The sequence below is a fragment of the Raphanus sativus genome, chromosome 9 (genome assembly GCF_000801105.2).
Source record: "Raphanus sativus cultivar WK10039 chromosome 9, ASM80110v3, whole genome shotgun sequence".
NCBI classification, from domain to species: Eukaryota; Viridiplantae; Streptophyta; class Magnoliopsida; order Brassicales; family Brassicaceae; genus Raphanus; species Raphanus sativus.
In genome coordinates this window covers 22,719,254-22,731,822 of record NC_079519.1, presented here as the reverse complement: position 1 = coordinate 22,731,822, position 12,569 = coordinate 22,719,254, and the positions used below count along the sequence as shown (strand labels likewise).

General features: G+C 31.8%; 1 non-coding gene across 1 annotated transcript; it reads right to left on the bottom strand.

The window, feature by feature from the left end:
* Positions 1-10,504: 10,504 nt before the first annotated feature.
* LOC130500449 (small nucleolar RNA R71) lies at positions 10,505-10,611 on the bottom strand. Its single transcript, XR_008939074.1, has one exon. It is a non-coding gene; the product is annotated as a small nucleolar RNA R71 (small nucleolar RNA).
* Positions 10,612-12,569: the final 1,958 nt, after the last annotated feature.

Genomic DNA, 12,569 nt, shown 5'->3' with positions numbered 1-12,569 from the left:
TCTCAAACCTGAGAAACCAGAAAACGATCAAGATATCAAATCGAAGCCCTCGCCAAGAAAAAATCCGTCAGTGCAAACCGCTTGTCGATCTGACCACCGACGCGCCCTCACGCACAAATACAGTGCGCGCCGATTTGCTTTGAAAACTAAATCTGATTCCAACAAAGATTTTCTAGCCGAACTCAACTCATGTGCAAGATAAGTTTATCATACCTTAGTTGATTCATGTTATCTGGTTAGCTTATGGCGTTCATGTTATCTAATGCTTCTTGTGTTGTTTCATGAGCCGAGGAAATTAAAATCTAATATCAACAAGGAGTTCAAGCCGAGACAAATTGCTGCCCGTGCGATCAAACTCTCTTTTTCATTCAGATCAAAAGGAGTTCATAGGTAAACTATCTCAAACTTTAAAAATATTTAGAGGTCGAGTTTAATGTAATTAAACTTGAACCATACAAGAGAGAACCGATCACATATACCTTAATATGCGACACAGAAATCAAAACCTAACCAACTATGAATACATAATTTGATTTATATCCTTTTAAATCATATAGTATATGTTTAAAACTTAGTAAAACATGGTCATAAGTTTTTTTAAACCTAAGAACTAAACTAAACCTAAAATCGCATGTCATGCTTAAAACTGAAAATTGTATTAACCTATACTATCTAATATGATTGTAATAATTCTAAAACTTGAATCATATACCTAAAACTATAGTTTCCGATCTAATTATGTCAATAATCAGATTGCATACTTTGTATGCTTGAAAAACCGACTCCTAATGTGATTAGAAATCACTTTTGCTTAAACCTAAAAATCCCATAGCTTTAAAATTAAAACCCCTTGATGAAAACTTCCTAAAAATTGATTTCAAATTCTGTTTAAAGCTTTAAAATCTGATTGTTTGTTTAAGAAAATTTCATAGCATGTTTTTAAAATTAGAAATCGCATGTTAGGCATAAAATTGCAAATTGCATGCTTAATTGAAATTTGATTTGTTTGGTACATGCTAGGATTATTAAAACTTGATTGTATGATCTGTTCGTTAATAGAAATTGCATGTTTTAGGTTTGCAAATCATATGCTAAACATTAAAATCAAATCACCGCATGCTAGACATAGAAAATTAAAACGCTGTTTAGGCTTAAAATCTGATTTTGTTAATCACATGTTAGGATTGATAAAACCTAATTGTTTGATCTGATCTCTAATAGAAATTACATGTTTAATGTTATAAATTGAAACATAAACATTAAAACTGAAATTGCATGCTAAAATCTAGAACCCTTAAAAAATAGGAAGGTTGTTACAATGTTGTTACAAAGTTGTTAGGGTTTTATCTTGGCCAATTTTATGCTTGTATAACTTGATATTTTTTCATGCATAATTACATGTTTGAGGTTGCATAATTAGACTAAGAATAATTACATGTTCTTGTGTCTAAATCCTATTAGAATTAGGATTTGAATTAATTTAACCTAAAATCTGATTGCATGTTTATTGGAATTTCCTGAAAACTTAAAACTTAATAAATTTAAATTAGAATTCCAGAATTTGATCATATGAAACCTAGGATTAAAAAAAAATTCATGATTAGATTGAAATTATTCATATGCTAATTGATTAAAAATCGATTAGACCTAGGAAATTGAAATCGCATGATTAAATCCTATTAGAAATAGTAATTGTCTTGATCACATGCTATTGATCGAAATCTGATTTGGTTGCATGATCACATGATATGTTTAAAATCTGAATCGTAGATATTAACCAAATCTGATTTGCATGCTTCAAATCTAAAATCTGATTTGTTTGATCGCCTAGCTCGCATGCTAAAAAAATATATTAAAATCTAGATTGATTGTTAAAGATAAAATCCAATTGCATGCAGCATGGAACCTAGATTTAATTTTCTCAGTCACATGCTCACATGATCCAAATCTGATTTTGAAAATGATGCCTTACTTGTTTAAAACATAGAGATTGCATGAAATCCTATCCGCATGATTAAAAGCTTGGCCGTAGGATCAAAACTTCATCATATGCTAAACTTGATTCGATTACATTGTCGGGCCTATATGTGTGTTTTAAACCTTGAATCATATGCTGAAAAATCTAGCAAATCTGAAACACATAACCAAATCCTAAAACTGTTTGGATTTGGCTTGGCCAAGACTATACATGTTCATATGAACATTTGTATGATCGTTTCTCAAAGCCTTGGCCAAATGAAATCTTAGCCAAATTTAAGACATGATCACTTGTTTAAAACTTAAAATCTGATCATAAAATTACTCCTTGGCCGAAATCTATAAGAATCCTAGAACCATTCGGATATGGCCTGGCCGAAAATTATGTTTGGCCTAATGAACAATCGCATGATCTTTAAAGCCTTGGCCAAATGTAGAAGCTTGGCCTAGCTTAAATATTGATCCAATGCAAAGTCTAAATTCTCTTGGCCAACCTTAAAAGACCTTGACCGAAGGCAAAAGCTTGGCCAAAGACAAACATTAACCATTTTTCCTTGGCCACAAAGGTGAAACGTTGGCCAAATAAGAAATCCCTTGGCCAAATTAAAATTTCTATTGGCCAAATATGAAATCTAGGCAAACTAATAGAATCTCTTGGTCGAATTGATATTATCTTGGCCAAATGTGAAACCTTAGCCAAATATGAAATCTCTTGGCCAAAGCACTTTGGTAAAATCATCTTAGCCGAATCTATATCTTAGCCAAACTTAAAATCTTGGCCGAATTTAAACCCCTGTTAATCTATTCAGACTTAATTTATGTCTGGCTATTTGTTGCACACTTTGATTTATTTAATGCATGATGTTTTCAAAATTATTGTCTAAGGAAACAAAATTGGATATTAAATTACCTAAGTTTGGGATTCAATACAAGATAAATGAACATTAAGTGTTATTATCTTGAGGGGAAGAATCAGAGAATCCCAAAATCCCTAAATAAGTTAAGCATCCACGACAACAATAGCCCAAATAGAACTCGGACAAAATCAAATCTGAAAACGAAATTGCATAGCATAAATATTATATGGAGATTAATGATTGGCAAACCGGTCATGTCATTCCGGTTAAGTATGCGACATTCTATTGAATGGTTTAAGATATGCTGCCCCTTTGAATAAGGGAATTGATAATATGAGTATTCATCATGATATTTCGAAAATAAGCAAGGAATTTCGTGGGCTTGATCACCCACGGATGGACTGATCATCCATCATATGTGACGACATATGGTTGTACATATCCTTGTCAAAATCTGCAATAAGTTTGCAGAAGTAATTGGTGATACCGGTGGATTTATGAATCCTTATAAGTTGCAGCAAAATTTGTTCACATAATGCCAAAGAACAAATAGAGACTCTCCCATGAATTTGATAAAGGGTCAAGAATTAATGTTTCCATATAGAGAACTTAAATAAGTTGCTCCACCAAAAAGTTATAAGATAGGATCTGAAATTGAATTAAGTGTATACGTTGGATATAAATCTCCATAAGAATACATAAGGCCATGAGAGATATGATTAAAGCTAAGCCATGGATTAGATAAATCCGTATACCCAACATTAGGAAGATAAATAATAAGCTGGTAAACGATTTCGAGAATGAATAATGATCCTCAAATATGAATATAGAATAAGAGTCCAAAGAATGAATCACTCTCAGAACTTAAACAAGTCAATTGCCAGACATGTTTGATGACCCAAACTGAAATATACCAGCGGGTTATGCTCTAATAAATTTGATATTGGACTTAGTTAAGATAAGACGGTTCCATACATGTATTACTCAAAAATAAGAAGAACATAAAATTGAAATGGCAGATCCAAAATTAAGGTTGTGCAAAGAAAATCATAGACATGACCATGCATAAAGATCAGGTACCTGAAAATAATAAGATCTAAATGCATTATGTCATGTATGGATTATAAATGGAACCGGTAAAATAATATCGGCGTCGATGATGATGATATAATATTTGAATACAAAAGCGCTTGACAAAAGCGAGGATCATGAAACCAACGTCTATCATAGAGTGCACTCAGAGAAATTACTCAGAGAAATTGATTAAGCAAATTGATAATGCTATAAGACATGGTATATGAAATCTCTTAAGAGAAGAGATGTAGTCAAACCAGTTGGACATAAGTAAGTCTTTGGTGAGAAAACATAATAAGAATGGCGAAATTGCATAAGGTTCTCACAAAGACCTGGAATCAATTATAAAGGAGATATACTCCTATGTGGTGGATGCAACGACATTCTTATTCCTTATAAGTCTGGCAAATAAAATACATATCTATACGGTCTACTGGATAACGAAATTTATGTGAAAGTTCCAGAGGGTATCGAACTAGCGAACACATCAAGTTCTCGAGAACAATATTGAATATCTTTTATGTAAACGACTTGAATATCCTAGGAACCTCTGGAGAAATTTCCCAAAGATAGAATACATCATAAAAGAATTTGAATTCAACATGAAAGGTTTTGGGAAAACAAGATTATATATTGGATTATACATTGAGCACCTTGAAAAGAAAATCCTTATGCATCAAATGACATACATAGATAATGTGCTCAAGAAGTTTGATATGAACTAAGCTTACGTAAGCTTAGAGCATATGGACTAAATCAAAGTTTGATAATTTACATTGGACTTCTTGATATGCTCAAAAAGTGCTAAAGAAGAAAATGAGGAGATCCTTGGTCCTGAAATGCCATGTCTAAATGCCATAAAGTTTTGACAGATTTGGCGAGCCGTACAAGGCTAGATAAATAATTTGCCGTAATCTATTAGCTAGATGTAGCTCATGATCGACCTAAAGGCACTAGAACAGGATTATACATATTTTTGTTACCTACAAGGAACTAAAGATTTGGGTCCATATGATACTAACCGACCCGAAGAAGGGTAAATTAGTTTTGGTGATACATGTTGTTTGTCCGTCCAAGTTCACTCAAGCGAGGATTTGGTGGATCTAATTACTAAGGTGTTACTGACATCCAGAGATCTACTCAACATGGAGAGTAATACATGTTGTACTCTTTTTCCTTCACCATGATTTTATCCTATTGGGTTTTCCTACTAAAGTTTTAATGAGGCAACATCCAAAGCGTATTACAAACTTTGATTGGTTATGTCGTCCAAGGGGGAGTGTTATAAATCCCATGGTGGACGACCATAACCAGCCCAAACCAGCCCATTCGTTTATGTTATAGTCGACTAGCTCTTTCCATTTATCTACTTATGGCTGTTTTCCTTTTTACTTTGGGATTATTTCTACGAACGTGTAATTCCCTATATAAGGAGACTTTATGATTATGAATAAGATACAACTATTATTCCCATTAGTTTACAACATATTTTTTTAACTTAGTATCTATACTAATAAAAAGAGTCTTTTGAAGCTCCTCAGATCGTCCACATCAGCGAAAAAAATATCTCGAGAAGATGCCACGTGACATTATTATTAAAAATAAAAATAAATAAAAAAGTATATAATATATGCATAAATAAATAATAAGTAAATATACATTAAAAATAGAAATATTACATTAAATCTATCGTAATATTTTTATTCGACATAAAATAAAAAATTAGAATAAGTAAATATACAATATAAGAAAAATAAAAATAAGTAAAAATACAATTAAGAATTAGAGAACTGATTAAAAATCTACCTTAAAAATTTAAAGTAAACTAAATAACAAGTTAATATACAATATAAGAAATATAAACATTATATTAAACATTTATTGCAATAATAGAATAAGTAAATATACAATATAAAAATATAAACATTATATTGAACATCTAACATAATATTATCATATGATATAAAACTAAAAAAATAGAATAAATAAATATACAGTATACGAAAAATATAAAGAGTAAATATACAATATAAGAAATAAAAAACTAAACTAGACATCTATCTGAAAAATGTATAGTAAAATAAATAATAAGTAAATATATAAAACAAGAAAATATTACATCAAACATCTATTATAATACTAGAATATTAGAATAAGTAAAGATAAAATATCAGAAAATAAATAATAAGTAATATACAATATAAGAAATAGAAAAACTACATTAAACACCTTTCTGAAAATATATAATAAAATAAATATTAAATAAAATAAAAGAAATAAAATTTTACATTAAACATCAGTCGAAATATTACAACTTGATACAAAAACAAAACAATTAGAATAAGTAAATATAGAATATAGAAAAATAATAAGTAAATATAAAATATAAGATATGAAGAAACTACATTAAACATCTCTCTGAAAAATATATATTTTATTATTTTCAAATATTTTTATAAGTAAATATACAATATAAGAAAAAATAATAATAAGTAAAATTAAAATATAAAAAAATTGAAACACAACATTAACCATCTATCTGAAAAATGTATATTTTTATATTTTAGTTATTTCCAGATATTTTTATAGTTAAATATACAATATAAGAGAAACAAGCAAACACTATAAGAAATAAAAATACTACATTAAACATTTATCTTAATCTTATGATTTGATATAGAAACAAGAAATTTAGAATAAATAAATATAAAATATAATAATAAATTAAGAATAAGTAAATACACAATAAATAAATGAAAAAACTAAATTGAACATCTCTCTGAAACAATTATCATAAAATTAATAATAAATATATATATATATATACAATAAAAGAAATAAAAATAATATATTAAGCATCTTTCTTAATATTGGAATAATTAAATATACAATATAAAAAACTAAACAATACCAAATATAATATAAGCAATAGAAATATTACATTAAACATCTAATATAATATTATCATTTGACATAAATGAAAAAATAGAAATAGTAAATATAAAATATAAGAAAAATAAACAAAAATAAATATACAATATCAAAAATGGAAAAAAAGAGAGACATTTATCTGAAAATGTATAAAAACTAAATAATAAGTAATATAGAATATAGAATATGATAAATAAAAATATTACTTTAAATATTTATCATAATATTAGAATACAAATAAATATACATTTAGATATGTAATATAAGAAATTTAAAAACTGCATAAATATCTATCTGAAAAATTTATAGTAAAATAAATAATTAAAAATAAGTAAATATACATTACAAGATATATAAATATTACATTAAAATCTATTGCAATATTACCATTGGATATAAAATAAAACTTATTAGAATAAGTAAATATACACTATAAGGAACTGAAAAACTACACTAAACATCTATCTGAAAAATGTATAATATATAAATATTATATTAAACATCTATCGTAATATTAAAATAATTATATATACAATATAAGAAAAACTAAAAAATAAGAAAATATAATATAAGAAACAAAAATATTACATTAAATATCTATCGTAATATTATCATTTGATATAAAAGTAAAACAAATTGAATAAATAAATATAAAATATAAGAAATAATAAAAAAAGTAAATATAAAATATCAAAAATAAAAAAGCTAAATCAAACATTTATCTGAAAAAGGTGTAGTATAATAAATAATAAGTAAATATAGAATAGAAAAATAAATAAACAATATTACATTAAATATCTATTATAATATTAGAATAAAAAATAAATAATAATTAAATATAAAATATAAGAAATAGAAAAACTACATTAAATATCTATCAGAAATATTTATGGTAAAATAAATAATAATATAAAATATAATAAATAGAAATATTATATTAAAAATATATCGTAATATTACTATTTGAAATAATAGAATAATAATTAGAATAATTAAATATAAAATATAAGAAAAATAAATAATAATTAAATATAAAATATAGGAAATTGAAAAACTACATTAAACATATATGTGAAATGTATAGTTTTACAATTCAATATCAAAAGGGAAAAACTACATTAGACATATATGTGAAATGTATAGTTTTACAATTTTATTATTTCCAAATATTTTTATAAGTAAATATACACTATAAAAAATAAAATAAATAAATGTACAATATAAGAAATATAATATTAAATTAAACATCTATCGTACTATTAGAATAAGTAGATACACAATATAAGAAACAATAATAAATAAATAAATATAAAATATAAGAAATGAAAAAACACACTAAAGATCTATCTGAAAGAATTATAGTTTTACTTTTTCAAATATTTTTTAATTAAATATACAATTAAAAACAAGCATACATTATAAGAAATAGAAATATTACATTAAACATCTATCATAATATTATTATTGAATATAAAAGCAAGAAAATTATAATAAATAAATATACATTATAAGAAAATGTAAACAATAAGTAAATATACAATTAAGAAATAAAAAAACTTAATTAAAGATCTATCTGAAAAATGTATAGAAAATAAATGATAAGTAATATACATTATTAGAAATATAAATGATGTCTTGCATATTTCCATTGTTTTATCTTCATATTCGCATGCATTTTGATCATCAAAGGCATCATCTAGGCATATCTAGGATGCATTTCATTGCACATGTCCTTATCAGGTGTTGGAGATGCAACATGGTGATCATGGAAGGTTTGAGAGGTGTTTTAGAAGCAAGAGTGATGGTCCAGCTCGTGTGCCTATTTCACTAAGTGTTGCAGCGGTTTTTCGGCCCCAGCGGCCTAATGGCGTGACAAGAAACCGCTGCATTAAAAATGTGATTTTATCACACAGAATTGCGTAATCTGGCGCGGCTTTCTGCAGCGGTATCTCATCCCGCTGCTTGATAACCCTCCCAGCGGCTTTTGGGCACAACGGCCTTGAGGCCATGAGTCGGGATACCGCTCCACGTCGAGAGCCAGCGGCCTTGTTACCCACAGCGGCATAGTGGCCTGTCATCAAGCCGCTGTGCACCGTGTTTTACGTTAAATTACTATTTTGCCCTCTACGATTTACACACTCTAAACCTATGTTTAAGTTATCATTTTGTAGCCACCAGGCAGATTATCTTTTGTTACTTGGTAAACATCATTCTATTGAAACTTCTTGATCTCTTTTGATCATTGATTCGATTGTTCTTGTTGTTTATCTTATTGATTCCTTATTCTGTTGATGATCAATCTGAAACCTCAAATAGGTTTAAGAATGATCATGAACCTTAGTGAGTAATCCACCATTGAATTCATGGGTTAAGAAGATTTAGGGTGATTAAGTTAGTTCTAGGATGTTTTAGTATAAATCAAACCTTATTCCTTGCCTAGGAGAGTATTCGTAATGCATCTGTTGAGTTGGCCTCTCAAAAGTTGTCTTTAGACATCTCCCACCCACAAGGTGTTCGATGATATGTCTGAGTCAACTCTCCTAAGCTCTTAACACACTTTACCAAAGACATTTGTTGTTAAGGGTGTTAAGATAGCCAATAGACTTGTTTGTTAATGATTGCTTTTATATTATCCAGCCAAAGATATTTGATGTCTGAAATATGTTAGCAAATGAGCATTCTTCTAGACATAAAGTTTGTTTAAGATTGTGTTTAAGCTTAAGGTTGATTAGTTTGATTGATTGTTGCCATCCTTAGTTCGAAGCTTGATCATCCAAGGTCTAAATTCCTATACCCATGAGTTCTCCTTTCTCATAAAAGAAAGTTCATTGATTTACTGTTTTTATTGTTTAGTTATTGCATTTTAGGTTCTAGAAATCATCAAATCTTCGATTGCACTTAGATTAAGGAAGTACTTGCATTCTTGGTGCTTTAAATCCCTTGGAATTGGTTCGACATCTCACTCATATTACAACATTTGTTTTAGGAGTCTTGAAACTCTTAGCATCAAATTGGCGCCGTTGCCAAATTCCGAGTTGATTTAAACATTGAGATTTAGTCACTTGCTTGAGACTAAGTCACTTTTCTTTTTCTGTTTACTGATTCTACATTTTCATCCCTCTTTTAATTTCAGGTGTATGAACTTGAGGAGCAAGGGCACATCAGACCTAGTTTCACTTGTACCTGACATCAGAGCACTTGAAAGGGGTATATCGAGACAGAGAAGAGCTCAGCAGGACATCGATATGGATCCACCTGCAAACGGTCAAGGGGTTAACCCTCAGCACCCTCCGCGACCTGCTCGACCGATTGGTACCTATGATCGTCCCAACATCAATGGTCATAGGCTTGGCATCAGAGCCCCAGCTGTGGAGGCTAACAACTTTGAGGTCAAACCAGGACTCCTCAACGTGATCGAGAACAACAAGTATCATGGCTTGGCTGTAGAAGACCCATTTGATCACTTGGACAAGTTTGACAGCTACTATGGTTTGTCAAAGACCAATGGTGTGTCCGAGGATGCCTTCAAACTCAAGCTATTCCCTTTTTCTCTGGGAGATAAGGCACGTCAGTGGGAGAAGTCTCTACCTAGCGACTCCATCACCACCTGGGATGACTGCAAGAGAGCATTCTTGGAGAAGTTCTTCTCTACTTCAAGAACTGCTAAGCTAAGAAACGAAATATCCAGTTTCCAGCAGAAGAACTTGGAAGGCTTCAGTGAAGCTTGGGAGAGATTTAAGGGCTATCAAGCTCAGTGTCCACACCATGGTTTCTCCAAAGAGAGCTTGCTGAGCACCTTCTACAGGGGTGCACTTCCTAAGTGCAGATCCAGATTGGATACTGCAAGTAATGGGTTCTTCTTGGGGAGAACTGAAGCAGATGCAGAGGAGCTGGTTGACAACATGGTGAAGAGTGACGCAGTCTACAGTGGAGACCATGACAGAGGAGATAGAACTGATGACAAGCAGACGAGGAAAGAGTTAAAGGCTTTACAGGATAAGATCGACATTCTGATTGCTGATAAGGCTACACAAGAGCAGCTGAACTTCGTTGGTAACCCAGCACAAGAAGCACCTCCTGGTGCTAATGAAGTTGATGGTTTGGAGGGTCAAGAAGAACTATGTTTCATCAACAACAATGGCAGTTGGTACAAGAAGGAGCCCAATTTTCAGTACAACAACTACCAACAGCGATCTTACCCAAACAACCACCAGAATGGTTACCAGCCTAGGAGCAACCAGCAAGGCAACTCTCAGCCTCAGCAGAATCCTCCTCCTGGTTTTCCCAACAAAGGAAACCCATCTTCTCAGCAGCAAGCTCATCCTTCTAGTTCTGCTCCTCCAGCCAGCAGCACATATATTCTACTGAAACAAATCTTGGAGTCTCAAACTAGAAGTGAAAAGCATGTTGGCTATGAACTCAAGAATCTCCACAACAAGATTGATGGTAGCTACAATGAGCTCAACAACAAGTTCAAGGCCTTGGAGAACCAGTTTGCCTCCTTGACTACTCACCAAAACCGCCAGCAAGGTTCTCTACCTGGAAAACCTGAGCAAAACCCCAAAGAAACAATGAAGGCTGTTACCCTTAGGAGTGGCAAGCAGTTGCCTCCTCCAACTCTCACCAAGGATGCTGAGAAACAAGGTGGGGGAGTAGCCATCAACATTGATGATGAGGTTGTGATTGTGGATGAGAAGATCAATGATGAGATCTTAGAGAAGATTGTGGAAGCCAAAGGCAAAGGAAAGGTGGGAGAAGAGAAGCAAACAGTGAAAGATGGTCAAGCTGCTGCTCCAGCAACTGAGAATCCTTTTGTTCCCCCTCCTTATGAGCCCAAACTTCCATTCCCTGGAAGGTTCAAGAAGCAGCTGCTGGAGAAGTACAAAGCCTTGTTTGAAAAGCAGATGAGTGAAGTTCAGATCACAATGCCCATCATTGATGCTTTCATGCTGGTTCCTCAATACAGTAAGTTCCTAAAAGATGCTGTAGCTGCAAAGAAGAAGGAGATGCAAGGTATGATGATCCTCACTCATGAGTGTAATGCCATCATTCAGAGACTTGATGTTCCAAAGAAACTAGAGGACCCAGGATGCTTCACGCCTTGTGCTCTTGGACCTATGGTTTTTGAGAGATGTCTCTGCGATTTGGGAGCTAGTGTCAGCTTGATGCCTTTGTCAGTTGCAAAGAAGCTTGGTTTCACTCAGTACAAGAAGTGTAGACTCTCATTGGTGTTGGCTGATCGTTCAGTGAAATACCCTGTTGGCATCTTGGAAGACCTTCCTCTTATGGTCGGAAACTGTGAAATCCCTACAGATTTTGTGGTACTTGAGATGGGTGAAGAAGCTCAAGATCCCTTAATCCTTGGGAGACCTTTCTTAGCTACAGCTGGAGCTATTGTGAATGTGAAAGAAGGCAAGATTGATCTCCACTTGGGTAAGAGACACATTCTCCACTTTGACATCAAGGAGGTTATGAAGAAACCAACTGTGCAAGGACAAATCTTCTACATTGAAGAGATGGATGCTCTGGCTGATGAACTCCTTGAAGAGCTGTCTCTAGAAGATCCTCTACAGCTGGCTTTGACAGTGGAAAAAGGGGCTGAAGTGATTGAGAACCTGAAGAGTACAGCCTATGGGATGATGCTGGATTCACACAAGGGGTTTAAGGGTAAAGTTCAGTACGAAGAGCTGCCACACCAGGTCCATCAAGTAGCTTCAGTGACTCAACAAG